Raw genomic sequence first — 15,396 nt, 5'->3', positions numbered from 1 at the left:
TTCCATTGTGCTGTTCTGATTTTGCAGAGTTTATAGAAGCTTATCAAAAAAAATATATATATATTTATATTATATTATATACAATTTATAACATAGAACGAAGTTATTTCAATAAATTTATTGGTAGAATAACAATTAATACAATTCAAACAATTCAATAAGCTGTAATTAATTAGTATATATTTTATAATGTAAAATTTATTTTAAAGTAAATTTTAAGTTCTTAAATGAATAATAATATGCTTAGTTTTAACAATATTTTATAAATTGATATATATTCCTTTTATGTTTCCTCTGTCTAATAATAGTTTTTCTGTTTTTCAAATTAATAGAAGGTAGTATTAAGGTAGTATTAAGGTATTAAGATATTAAGGTAGTATTAATGCACATTTCAATGATATTTTTTAGGCTCAGTAAATAATTATTTTAGTGTTATTTTATCATGTGAATCCTGGATTCTGAATTATATTGAATGTAAATTAAATAATATAATTGTATAAAATTGTTAACTTATTATGAACATTAAATAAATGTGATGGTGTAACTGTATTGTATTGAGAATCCTTAAACATAATTACAATAAATAGTTGAAAAACAAGTACTAGAAAATTGCAATTTATAACACCCTATTCTAAAGATGAAAAATGAGATTATCTCTTTTTTTTATTGATATATTTATACCTATTTATAGCACGAAATTTTTATAATTTATAAAAAATGGTGATTTAAACATATTATGGTGAAAAAGAGTACTCGACATGTTCCGGGAGACAAGGATCATTTGCGAATTATCTTTAAACTACATTTTACTTAGAAATGTCTAATATAGAAATATTGTACGTAAAAACGATCAATGAATAATATTATCTACTTTTTCTGTAGAATTAACCTATTATAGTATCTAGTATCTACCTAGTTATTAGGTAGGTAAGTAAATGTTAGGATACTGGATATTACATAGGTAACAATTTAAAAAAAACTTTAATGATTATTAAATCCATTTATAATATTAATTTAGACAATTATAGCATTTATAAACATATTTTGGTCATGATTTAAAAATTTCTAATTTCGATTATTTTGTTTCTTATAATAATACTGAAGTATATCCTGGGCATCATGGTTAATCCATGTTCACCATGCCGCTACGCTAATGCGTCTATTGTTGAGCTAGAGAGGCTAAAGCATTTTTAATTTTAATCTCAACTTTGTAGTTAGGTACTATTTACCTATTAATATTAAGTTATTATAAGCAGCTTGTATCAATTAAAATTGTACCGATATAATATTATGTAAGACCCAAACACTGGAATTGCTCATTGAGCGAAAAATATACCGAAATTGTTTTTTTTTTTGGTTTTGTGGTCGTTTAAATTTTCAAATCATCTAATCATCACCATTGTGAAAATATCTGAAATGACAAAGCATGAATTGAGACATAGGCGCAAATTGACTAAATTTGTCTAATTCGTTCCCCCAAGCCATAGGCGGAGCTAGGTGGGGGCTTGTGGGGCTAAGCCACAAAGTTTTAAATTAGCCCTCCCAAATGTATACCGAAGTTACGTACCTACAGTTTAATAGTTTTATATCACTGTTCATAAATGTATTAGGTACTTAAAGGACATGCATCACAACACTAGTTTCTTATTTTTAAGTTTAATATGTAATCAAAATATTAAGTCGAGATAATAAGAGTTGATAATGCCACGTCCCACGAATAATTATTAACAGAGGCAACGCTGAAGTAATTTATGGTTCATAGGTAACTTATTATTTTTTTTTCAAATTTATTAAGAAACAACAAATAAAAACCCAAATCCAGATAATATAACTTAGTATTAAACACTAATCACTATTGCAATATTGCACAAATATATTGAAATAATGCAGTTTAGCTCGATTTTTGGGAATTTTTTTCGGGAACCTATATTTATATTTCAATGAGTTAAGCACAATGATGCAATCAGAATTTGTCTGCAAGACTTAGTTCCAAGGTTATGAACTTTTTAAGATTGTAATTTTGAGTATTATACGTCTACGCAGGTTATTTCATGAATCTACTAGAAAAAGTACATTTTTAAAAAGTATGTAAGTAATCCCCTCGCTTTCATAATCCTGGCTTTTTAACCCTCGTATAAGTGCATACACTCAGTATGAACATGCAAATGCATAGAATTCCGGTCTCTAATCATAATAAATTATATTGAACTATATTTCTCAACTTGAACACAGTATACTTAGTACATCTTATGTATACGTCATGTTATATTATATCAATGTAAAATACAATAGTATTTAAAAGAAATTAGGTACATTAAAAAAACTATTAACTAAAAAAAAGTTTACGAGTTCACTGATATTCTTAATGTATTTCAGCATTTGTGATTTACCCTAGCCAATAAAGAAATTATATTCTCAAATGCACTATTTGTTTGAAGAGCATTTTTTGTTTTGTCCAGACCCATGGCATGGTGACATTATTCCGTAAAAACCATCATGCTGCCACAATACTGAAAATAGTAATAAGAAATAACAATTAATGACTGATGGATTAGGACCTAGTGATATGAGAAATCCTTATATTAATATTAACATTTTTTTTTTTTTTTATATAGATTATGTCTTTACCACACTTGCCACCACAACAGATGCCAGAATTGCCAGAAGACTTCCACATTCTTGGGGGTTTTCTGGCAATCACAAGATTGGCAACACGTATGGGCGTACTGAATCGTATTGTTTAGTTAGTGGACTATGTCAGACAATACTGGTTGACAACAGTACGTCCACACGCGTTTTCAGTTTACGGTGTAAACATCCGTACTAATAATTTTGTGGAAAGTTTTCACAGCATGCTTAAGTCCACCATAGGCATACATCCCCCAGTCTGGTATTTTTACGGTAATTATGGAAAGAGTACGGAGGGAAACGTTACAAACAATCAATGGCCAGCAAGTGAGACAATTAACTATGTATGGCTTACATTTTTGAAATTTATTTTAATTTTAGTAAATCAAACTTTAAAGGTATGAAGATCTATTGTGTCTAGCAGAGACACAAATAACTGAATTTTAAACTGCAAATAACATACGCTATGGCCGCTATGACACAATGGCATATTTAAGAAGAGTATATTATTCGGTGAGAGGGTCTATAGATATGCAAATAGGCCCTTTAGCTAATGGTTCCATATAAATTCAATTGGGTGTATAAACTAAATGACAATAAAATGGAATTATAGAAATCTTTCTAGAAGATTTCATTCCTGGACAGCTACCAATGGTTGGATTTCAGCCTCTGCCACCTGTATTGCCGCCATTCCACATTCGTGGAGCTGGTAGACCTAGGAGAGGTCGTGGTTGTCAACGGGTAGTAGCTGTTCCAGAAAATCACGGAATGGTCCGGCATCCAAATGTGCACCAACAATCAGGTGGTGGTAACCTTGGATTAATTGAAGATCACCATCTTCTCGGTAATATACAATTATACATTTAAGTTAAAATACATTACATACTCTAGTTACTATACTTTAAATATAAATATTATAGGGAATACAGACAATATTGAGGCGCCAATCCAGATTCAAGGTAAGCATATAGAAATAAAACATGATAAAAAATATATTGTCTTAACGAAATATGACTTTTTTGTTTGTATGATTAGCAAATAATGAAGACCGAAATGAGCCCTTTGATCTTCCAGAAAACGAAAGTATGCCTTAGGGTATTTCTATAAATAAAATTTTGGAGTGTCACCCTTGGGTAGTTCTCCACCCAAGTACTAATGTTTTGTAATTTATTCTTCTACACTCATACGCTTATTGCAACTGTATTACAGATTGTATATTATTCTAATAAATTTAAAAATAATAAATAAAATAAATAATTTATGAATAAATATTCACTTATTCTACAATTTAATTTGTATTAAAGTTGAACAGCCAGATATCGATGATACATTAGCGGAGGAAGAGGTTTCAGAACAAAATACTCAACCAGCTCACCAGGCAGTTGATTTAGATATCCCTACATTCGAAGGCAAGTTATTATTATTATTATAATAATTTTCCTTTAAGAGGACGTTACACAGACATTTTGTTATCTCCGTTTTAGAAGTGCGTAACATACCTAATTTTACCCTCAGAAAATCATGTTTAATCTAATTTTTAAACTAACGGAGCTAAACGTGTTTTACCGAGCTTACAATTTGGTATGATACACACTTGTAAGGCGGAAACAACAAATGTCCTTGAAACATCCTCTTGAACAGAATTGAAAAATAAAAACTCACTTATACTTTTTATTCTAAAGGTGACACTGTAGACAGATGTTTTATTTGCCTTGAATGTTGGAGCCAAGTAAATTCGGCCAACATATTGGTGCCTTGCGGTCACAGATGGTGCTGTGATGAGTGTGCGATTCGATTAGATAAATGCGGAGTTTGCAAAGTATAATTTCCCACAACACAGCCCATCCATATAATGCATGTTAACCTAGGAGATGGTAAATATTAATAATGACACAGTAAATTGAAGATTTTTTCTTTTATAATTAATTTTTATTAAAAGGTAAATGGATGCCAAATACTTCATTACTCGATCCAATTGGAAGTCAGTGCCTTGGATGTATGCACCATGTACAATATGTACCAGACCAGGCCCAATACATACTGTTGGACTGTGGCCATGGATGGTATTGTGCGAGCAGCATCTCAACACCTCCTGCCACATGTGACGTCTGTGGTGATATGGTCGAAGGTAGCTTAAAAATATTTTTAAATTGAAAAAATATTTCATAATTTTTTTTTACTTATAAATATATATATATATATATATATTTATATATTACAATACTTTTTTTTATATATTTATATTTATATTATATTTTTATTTGTTTTGTTTATTTACTTAAATAATTTCTTGCTTTGTTTAGTTATTTACTAAAATGTTAAGTTTGGGGTACCAATTTAAATTTAGATATAAATCATCTATTATATTTATAAGCTCTTTATTTGTCAAAATATGGCAAAAATAGTAATTTATATACAAAAATAAAAAAACAAGTAAATATTTCAAAACCAATATCTCTTGAAAATGTCATCTATAATGTATCATTGATATAATTGAATTCAAAACATAGTACATCCTGTTTTTGAGGTAATATCTAAAATATCTTCAAAAAATAAAATGCCAGTTTACCAATTTAGATGTAGCCAGATTTTATTTGAATCACAATTAATATGTGTTATGGATTCCATCATCCTCTGAATAGAATGAATGGATATAAAATTGTCTATAACTCGTCAACTACAGACGGAGTGATCTTAGATTAATGTGAATAGAATAATTAAATTACACAAAATAAATTTACTAAAACTTTTTTATATGGAGTCAACAAATTATATTAATAACAAATAGCTTAATGAATTTCAAATTATAAGATGTGATTGGGATCAAAGAATATCTGCTAGATATTAAAAATTTGCGGGTCGAGCGGCAATTGTTTGTTTCAAATTATTTTTAGTGATACAAGATGGAAGAGCTTTAAATGATTACAAAGAGTGTACCTAAGAAAATATTATAATTATTACCTTGTCACATTGAAGAAAAAAAATGACACTGAGATTGCCTAATAGTCAAAACAAATATTTAATATATTAAAATATCAAATTTCTAATTTATCTGTGGTCTAAATTAAGATAATATTAAAAGTAAATCACAAGTCTTCTACATTTTTATGAAAAAAGATATCAAATATAAATTTTAATATCATACTAGCTGTGACACCGTGTAGTGTGCTTCTGTTTTTCATTTACAAATTCTGAAGTTCTGAACTCTGAGAAGATCTACTTTACACCGTGGAGCGTGGATTATACTTTAATAAAATCTATACAATGTTATAATAATGTCTATACACTTATATTAAATATAATATAACTTGTAAATTTATTATTTATTATTTATCATGGTTTTTACTTATCAATTATCATGTATACATGCGGTTATCTCTATCAGTAAAATGCAAATATGTCGGAGTAATCTTCTTATTCTATAAAATCGCAAGAAAAACAGCTGATCTATAGGGAATTCATGGAGGATCTCATGGTGGATAAAATTAAACACCGCTCCGTTTCCCCAGTCCGCCGGACCGATCCCGTCGATTCCCTATAGCGCGACCAATCGCGTACCTTCGCAGCGGCGGCGGCGGTCGGTTTTTAAACGTTTTCGAAAAACGTTACGCTTTTTACGCTGTTTTTCGACTTTTAGACATTTTCACATATAGTTCGTTTCTTTTAAAAGCCGGGTGGTTTGTACGCGATATCGGTCCATAGCCATCGCAATCGACGCCAGCGTAGGTCGTTATTATCGCTTTTCGTTTCGTCTTTTCAATTGCCGTTTGTGCTCTATTTGTTAAGTTTATTTCTTTTGAACCCCGTGAATATGCGGTTTGTACACTTAAAAATTCGCGTTCACGAAATGTCAGTCGGTCCTCGTTCCAACGCACAAGTGCACAATTAATATATACTGTTTTTTTTGTTTTGTTTTTGATTCAATAAATAGTGCATTATGTGATTGTAGACGTATTGTTTGGTCCTTAATAACGTAGCTGGTATATTGCTTAACGTAAACACAATTAAATGTATTATTCAAGCATACATAATAACGGTCAGATAAGTGAATAAAATACAATTAAAGTTTAAACCGTGTAGATACATAGAATACGTAGACACGCAGCTCCGTAGACACACAGCTTAATTGTTGAAGTTTTGACCTCGATTTGCATCACAAACTGTGGCTCGATAGGTTAGGCGTAGGTTCCCCAAACATAGGATGATAGGTAGGTCCGGGTTCGAAACCGTCGTAGCTCTTCGGGCGGCAACGACTGTACTGTGTATTCTAAGGCACGGCCGCCCGTAAATTGACTTTTTTGCATTTTTTTTCACTTTATATTTCATAAATAATATAATAATATACATGTTAATTTTACATTATATGACTGTATATTATATATTATGTACCTATATATTATTTAAATTATTAGGAATTCAACACATATTATTTTCTTTAAATTGTCATTGTTATTATATCAAACTAATTATACTAATAATCATATTTATTTTTCGTAAGTTATTTCGAATATTCTGTGATTGGGTTTATGGAAAATACTATTTTTTTCTCTTCACTTATAGCAACTAGACATACTAGACTTATTTTCTGCAGCACATTGTTCGCTATCCGACTAAGTCGACTAAGTCGGATAGCCAACCTAGCTGACGAACTTTAAAGTTAATAGATTTTGACTTGATATGACTGACTTTCTAGACACTCCAACACGGTTTCGACTTTACACTTTTTACATAAGAAAAAGCACCGGACATGTGACGGCACATACCTACCATTCTATCCGCAGTCGACGGATTGCTCATTTTGATTTCGTCTTAGACGGTGCTGACTGACTTGCTTAACACTTAAACATGCAGGTTTTTACATTTTTTTTTTTTTTTGATATAATTATATATACATTACAGGTACATGTTTATATGTATTGTATTGGTTAATATAATATTATGTATCTATATGTTATTTTTTTTATGAATTATAATAAATAGGTACAATATATTATAATTGTTTGTATTTATATTGTATAGTTATAGTTTGTATTTTTCGTAAATTATTTCATAAGTTGTGTAATAGGGTTTTCACTTATAGGCGCCCAACGTCGGGTCTGCAATCCACCGCAGGTGGATTGCCTACTTGATATGCTGTAGCACATTGTCCGCGATCCGACGAATTCGGATTGCCTACCTAGGTGGCTAATTGGATGTTAATCGATTTTGACTTGAGATGACTGACTTGCTAGACAATCCAACTCGGGTTTTGACTTTACACTTTTTACATAAGAAAGAGCACCGGACATGCGACGGCACATACCACTCTATCCGCCGCAGGTGGATTGCTTATTTTTGTTTTGTCTTAGATGGGTAATGACTGATTTGCTGGACACTCTAACATGCAGATTTTCGAATTAACATTTTCTTACACGTACAAAAAAAGCACCAGACATACGCTGGGGGATAGTATTATCATTGAATTGCCGGTTTTCATGGGCCATGGGAGATTTCTAGACACTGAATCTTGACTTTCAAACGTTCCCACCTTCGAAACGAGACCGCCGAAAAGCCGGCCATACAGAAATTTTTATCACCTTCTACATGTTTGAGTTCAACATTTATAATTCTAATGTGTCTCCAAAATCGGTACTCACTTACAACTAACACGGTCAAGGGGTCCAACTATTTTTTCGATTATTCACCTATCTACGCAACTAACGGGGTCCACAATCCACCGCAGGTGGATTGCATACCTGGTGATATACGCTTCGATATAGTCCGCGATCCGACGCAGTCGGATCGCCTACCTATGTGATTTTATGACTGATAGCTAGACAATCAAATAAACCTATCGGTTCTACACTTTTTAACAATTTTAACAACCAAAAGCAGCGGAGAAACGGGAGATGATCCTGGAGATCGTATCCAGCCTATCCATTTACAACGTTCGAGACGCTCAAACTTTTAAACATTCCCGCCAAAGCGCCAAGCCTTATCTCCAATCCATATCACTAATCCTTATCACAAATCCTAAACTTTCGTCTTACAGCCTTTGCGACTTTTATATTCCAAAATTGGTACCCACTCTCAGCGAATCCAACTTTCCCAGAGTTTCACTTAGAGCTAGTATAATATAATATCGTTATAGTTTATGTTCGAAGTAATTGATATCGGAGCAGTGTTATGGTTGACAATAAAATTTTTTTTCGGAGTCATACAATGTCGTAGTAGTATATAATCGTAGCACTGGTGTTATCCCATTAATATAAGCCTAAATAACAGGAAGCGTAGATCATGGGTGAAAACAACAAGTTGTTTTACCTAGTCACATAATAATGCAATCCTACATTATTATGGAAGTAATATTAGAATATAGATATCACGCCACCAATACGTCATTGTTAGAACCGACATAAATACGGATAGAGCACCTACCATTACTTAGAAGATAGTCAGCCCTCGTCGTAGATCTATCAAGCTTATGACACTGCTTATAGTTTTTTGTAATTTAAACTTGTAATAATAAAGTGTTATATAATTGTCATATTTAAAAATCTAAAAAGTGTTAACCTTCTTCACCTATCTTTCTCAACAACAACGACTCAAGACAACAACGAACGTGCGACGTCGTTTAAATAATTATTGTATTAGTGTTCATGGCGATCACTACACACCACTATAATATGTGTTCTCCTCCAGAACTTCAAAATTTATATACTGAACAATAAATTGGCTTTTACAAATCATACTATTTTTGTTGTTGACCACAAACAGAAGTTTTCTAATATATGACAGCGCTTATGTATTGAAGATGAACTGGAAAGATCATCTTTCAACTTACTGGAAAATGTTGATTTTTTTTTGTAATTTCAATTTACAACAAAATAACTAAAATCGTAATTCTTGGTTTTAATATGTTATTTTTTCCAAATTTGAACTTAAAATATCTGTAAAAATAACTATGTTTATATATTTTTTAAATTATTTGGTTACAATATGAGATATGTTGTTCTAAATTTTCTAACCTTAGCTTTAAAAATTGAAAGTTTTATAATTTTTAACTGCAATTAATTTTAAAGTTTTTTATATTTTGTTAAATTTAGTCAAAATTTGAGTTTAAATACTTATCAAAACCGTGCTTATGGATCGATAATTTATATCAACTGCTATTATAACAACATTTTTAAAGCAAGCATTTTTTTTAAAGTAGAAAAACCCAAGGGCAATCATGAGTTAAATTTTCAAAGCTTAGATATACATAGATATACATAGATTAGTTTTTATAAATTTCTAACACGAAATAATTTGCCGATTTTCATGTTTTTGATGAATTTTATCAACATTTAAACTTCAGAAGCTTATAAATAATTATTGTGGATTTACGCTCAAAATTTTTTTTGACTTCCATTAACATCGACTTATGAGGAACGTTTTATTTTATTTTTTAATAAACATTAACACCGAAATGTCTGTGAGAAAATCACAATCACTATTGTTGATAAAAAATTAATATAAAATAGTTGAATAAAAATCCTAACTCTTGAAATATCAGGGTTTCCTTAGGTATAGGTATGTGTTATACTCTTTATTCTTTTTTAATTTTAGTATCGTAGGTAGTTCATCACAAATTTGAATTTGAATTAAATTAAATAATTTACAAGCTTAATTTGTACTTAAACATCTTACATGTTTGACTGTATATTACTACACTGTATACAATATTTAAGGCATTTAACAATTTTTTAAATCGAAATGTTAATATTTTATATATATAAAACAGTTATTTGAAAACATTCTTGGGCAAGCTTATCCGAGTTTTCAACTCCTCTAGTTTACACAGGAGTTTTCCCTAACCTAATGTGTATTACAGCGAGCGACGGCACTCCGCGAGGCGTAATGTATAGGCAAAATAGGTACTATACTGTTTCGAGAACATTTTAAAATATTTAACTAACTGTATTTGTTGTGTACTTATACAACCTTTTACAACCTATAAGTATCTCGATTGCGTCCAAACACACATTGGTTCACAAAATAGCTTGTAATTAATAAAATAAAGTATTCAATGAAGTATTGGATTTATTTGTATATGAAATTCAAATACAATGTCTCGAATATGATTATTATAAATAATATACCGGACTTCTGAGAGTCGGAAAATATTTTTTACAAGACTGTAGAAAGATCAAGATAACTGATAAGTATATACAAATAGTCAAATAGTTAAATAATTGTTTACAATAAAAAAAGATAGGAAATACATTATACAATTAATATGTCAATAAATAGTAAACCAAATCATCAACCAGAATCATCATCAATATAAGTGTCTACCAAATAATGACAAAATGTTTGGATTTTAGCCATTGAAGGTTCTATAGAAGCTAAATCAATGGTAAAACATTCATCTACCACTTCAGGTTCTAAAAACAGTAATCCAAATAATATGTATGTTAAAAACTTGCCTATATTACTATCTTTATCTTTATAATTTGTACTTAACCCTAAAGATTGTTTTTTTCGTCTTGTAGTTTGTTATGAAATTTGTAATTATTTGATATTAGATAAACTTTAAAAAATCTTAATCTCAAAATAAAAGCTGGAGTAATACAGACCAATACAACTGATAATTTTTCCACAATTCTGTCTATGGAAATAAAAAATTAAAAAAAGGAAGTTATAAATAAAAATGTGTAAATAATAAAATAAAAAAAAATTAATGAAAAGTTTAAAAACGAAATGTGGACTGAGGTGTTTAATTCAAATAATGTAAACAACAGTGTAAACATTTTCATAAATATAGTAGATTCTTCAACAACAATAAAATAGGAAAACTCAAAAAATAAATAGATAAAAGAATGGATGACACCAGGTCTACTATGCTCTGTACGCTATAAACAAGAATTATCCTCAAAAGTTATCCTAAACTTGTTTCTTATTATCACAAATATAAAAAATAAATTTACAACAATATTAAGAGCAGCAAAAAATACTTATTTTAAAATAACTTTAATTAAGTATCTTTCAGTCCTAAACTTACTTGGAAAGTAAAAAAAGAGATTACAGGAAAACATATTTCTAATAAGGACGATATTAGACATGTTACAGTGAATAATAAAGTCATAAATACTTGTGACGACCAGTACATGGTTTCAAACATATTTAACAGTTATTTTACTAACTTAGGAAAAACACTATCAAATTATATTACTAAGTCTACTTTGATATACAACGAGACTGCTTCTGGAGTCTCTTTCAACAATTGTTTCACTGCAATTATTTAAAAGTCAGATGTTCATAATATTCTTATAAACCTTAAAGAAGAAACTGCAGCTGGATGTGATGGAGTATCGATTAAAATACTAAAACATTTAGCTAATGATATAATAGGTCCTTTAGCTCATATATATATATAATCTAAGTATCAAAAATAGTATATTTCCAGAAGAATTCAAGTTAACAGTAATTAAACCTATATTTAAAAAAGGAGTTAAATCGTGTTTAAATAACTACAGACCAATTTCTATGCTAAGTAATTTTTCTAAAATATTTGAGAAAATTGTCAAAAATAGGCTTATACAATATTTAGAAAAATTTAAACTTTTATCTAAAAATCAATTTGGATTTAGACCAGGTCTAGGGACAGAAAATGCTCTATATAGCGCAACACGTTTTATAAATTTTCACGGCCACGTCGGGTGGTAACTGGTAAGGCAGTCAGTACTCAGTTGCGTACAGTCGAGCTAAGTGAGAAGTGTGTAACTGAACAGAACCTCCATTACTTTATTAAGACTCATTAACAATTTTGTATTTTGTGCACGTCTAATTCATAAGTGTTCAAATTAATATTTAAAAAAAAAAAAACGGTATGTATAATCCGACTTAGTGTTCCGTTGATTCACATGTCAATACCAAATTGGTCGAACCCTGCACAACGGTACACCACACTTCAATACACTAACCATTGGTGGTAAATTATTGTATTATTTAATGTACTTTGTTTGTTGTTTCTTGAATAAATGAGTGTATTTTTTCTAACATAGATATATAACTAATAATTACAAAATACATAGGTACCTCCTAACCGTGAATTTGAGTGTATTTGATTCCTGTGACACTGGCGTTAGGGCAATGAAACCGAATAATCTGCTTAAAGGGTCTTGCGGGAATGGTCTCCTGCTCAGAGAAAAATTCTATCTTAATACATACCTATAGGAATGTTGGTAGGTACATTCCTTTAAAATACTCGAGGCCTCTTATAAACTCCCTCGCTACTGTATACTAGTAATAGTATAATATAGATAGGTATTGCAATCGTAAACGTTCGCTGTGTTACTATATAATATTATATATGTTCAGTATGCAAACTATTTTAAAGTAATTCGGGTTGTATATAGAAACTAATATATAGAAGACGGAAATGTGAAAGAAATAATAAATAGGTAACGATGTTATATTGCGCAGTACCTATATAGCAATGATTCAAAGTGAGTAATATTCGCTCGAGCAAACCAATTCAATCAAACAATCGTCTTCTGCTTGTTTTTATTCATGACCCAAATGGGTTTTCATTCTTTCTCTGCGATATGCGCTATTCCAGTAAGGCCGGTAATCATATTCTCTTTCTTTTTATATAACGTAAAAAACTGCTTACCTCATTTAGAGTTTGATATGTAAAAAAAACAATACAAGCCTTTGCGCCTCAGTATGTGGATATAAATATTTTATACTCAAAAGTCTATTTTATACACGCCACTAGATAACTAGCGGTACTTAAAATAAAAAGTTTAACATTCAGTATATAGGAAAATTGAACACAAAACAGTTTAATATAATATTATGTTATAACTTATATTAGACACTTTAAGAGAAACTAGTCTAAAAAACAATCAGAGTAGGCGCCTACGTACACGTGTGCCCCAGTGCTGGTATAGATTACACAAAATAGTAAAAAATAAAAATCACATATTTTCATAAAGTAGGTACGATTTAATTTACGTTTGTCTAATCCACCCTAACATAGTAACATATTACACATGTTCTAGGACACCTTTTTTCGCCTTGACAAAAATTTAAAACGTGAAAATACAAATGTTGAGTTCTTAATTTTTTTATTTTGAATAAATGAACAATTTTCGCTTGAAAATGACGTAGTCTATTAGCGTTAACCATTTTTAATAAATTATAGGAGATATATTTTAAGAATGTACTTAACTAGAGCTTGATCATAATAGGTGTAGCATTGTGTGAGATAAACATGTTAGGGCAACAATCGTGATTTGGTTTTGAAACTAAGTAAATACCTAGCAAGAATGTATTGTTAGATTTATAATGACGATTTTTTTTCTAATGTTTTTTTTTTCCATAATAATATATTTTTTTATAATTTTTCATGTAGACTGTAGAGTGGTTGTTATGATATTCTATTTAAGATACATACAAAATATATTACCTCTAAATCAATATTTTTGAATTATTTTAAAGAATACAGAACAGTTCAGTTCAAAGAGCATTCGTAAAAGTTTAAAAATATCTATTGATATTTCAGTAAATGTTGAGATTAAAATTTAAAACCCATAAAAAAAAACGAAAAATGCTGCTAAAATATACTATACCGTACCTATAATAGATTTAATATTTTGGTTAGGGGTCACTTAGTAAAAATGTTGCAATATATAAAATAGTTAAAATAGTTTGATCTTTGGGAGTACCTACCTAACTCAAACCTATATTATAACTTACAAAATAATATACCAACCATATTACTGCTCAACATTTATAAATGTTGGAAAAAATAATGATACCTACCTAATTTGTGAATAATGTTTAATATCTAATACTAAAACTTGAAAGCAATTAATACCTTATTATTTGACAATATAAATCTAAATAATGGTTTAAAAATAAATGTGTCTATTCAATATTTTTAAAACAAATCTGTAATTTACAAAGAAAATAACAAAGAAACATCGTATAAGTTTACTCTATTAACTTGTGTATTAAGTTTTTGCCGTTATAAAAACTGATATAAATATGTTATAATATTAATATTTTATACGGGCGTGCGACTCGGCATATCAATGCGTCAACATGCAACGCCTGACTTACAGTCTATTTTTAAATAGATAGAAAATAAATAATAATATTAAAATTACATTAGATAATCCTATGATTGTATATTTGTTATATGCAATCGATTATAATTGTGTTTTATTTTTAAAGCATTTGGGACATTTTCTTAGATTATTACATGACGTAATTTTAGAATTATTTATTATGTTTATATTCGATACGTATACGCTTACACACTACATAGTGTATACTGAACAAGACATCAGTGTATTTGAGTGTCGTGTACTCGTGTGCGTCAACGTTAATTCGTCGTGTGCTTTTAAAAAAAATTGTTTTTGTTTGATTTATATTACTTATATCTAATTCTAATATGAGTAAAGACAGTAGTAAAGTGAGAAAAATTGATTCGATTTTTGGACCAAGTTCATATGCAATAAAGGCAGAGACAGAAACCACAACAAATAAAAAACTTAAAGTCGATAATGCAACAGAAAATGAAGAATGGGAAGTACAAAATAACTATGACAGTGGTGTTGGTGCTGATAATCATTCATCAGATTCAGATGATTGTCAACAATTAAACGATCTACAAGAAATAAAAAACCTTGATCCAGAACACTTATATCAAAAACAGGTAACTGAGATTCAAATAGAAAACGTATAAAATAGGATTTATCTAAAATAAATTAAATTTATTATTTGTTTTAAGTTCAT

General features: G+C 29.7%; 1 long non-coding RNA gene across 1 annotated transcript; it reads right to left on the bottom strand.

The window, feature by feature from the left end:
- Positions 1-5,949, bottom strand: LOC132935628 (uncharacterized). Its single transcript, XR_009663308.1, has 4 exons — positions 5,774-5,949; positions 4,587-4,760; positions 4,291-4,492; positions 1-2,510 (listed from the first exon to the last, which is right to left on the bottom strand). It is a non-coding gene; the product is annotated as an uncharacterized LOC132935628 (long non-coding RNA).
- Positions 5,950-15,396: the final 9,447 nt, after the last annotated feature.

The sequence above is a fragment of the Metopolophium dirhodum genome, chromosome 1 (assembly GCF_019925205.1).
Source record: "Metopolophium dirhodum isolate CAU chromosome 1, ASM1992520v1, whole genome shotgun sequence".
Lineage (NCBI taxonomy): Eukaryota > Metazoa > Arthropoda > Insecta > Hemiptera > Aphididae > Metopolophium > Metopolophium dirhodum.
This window is presented reverse-complemented; position numbering and strand designations above follow the sequence as displayed.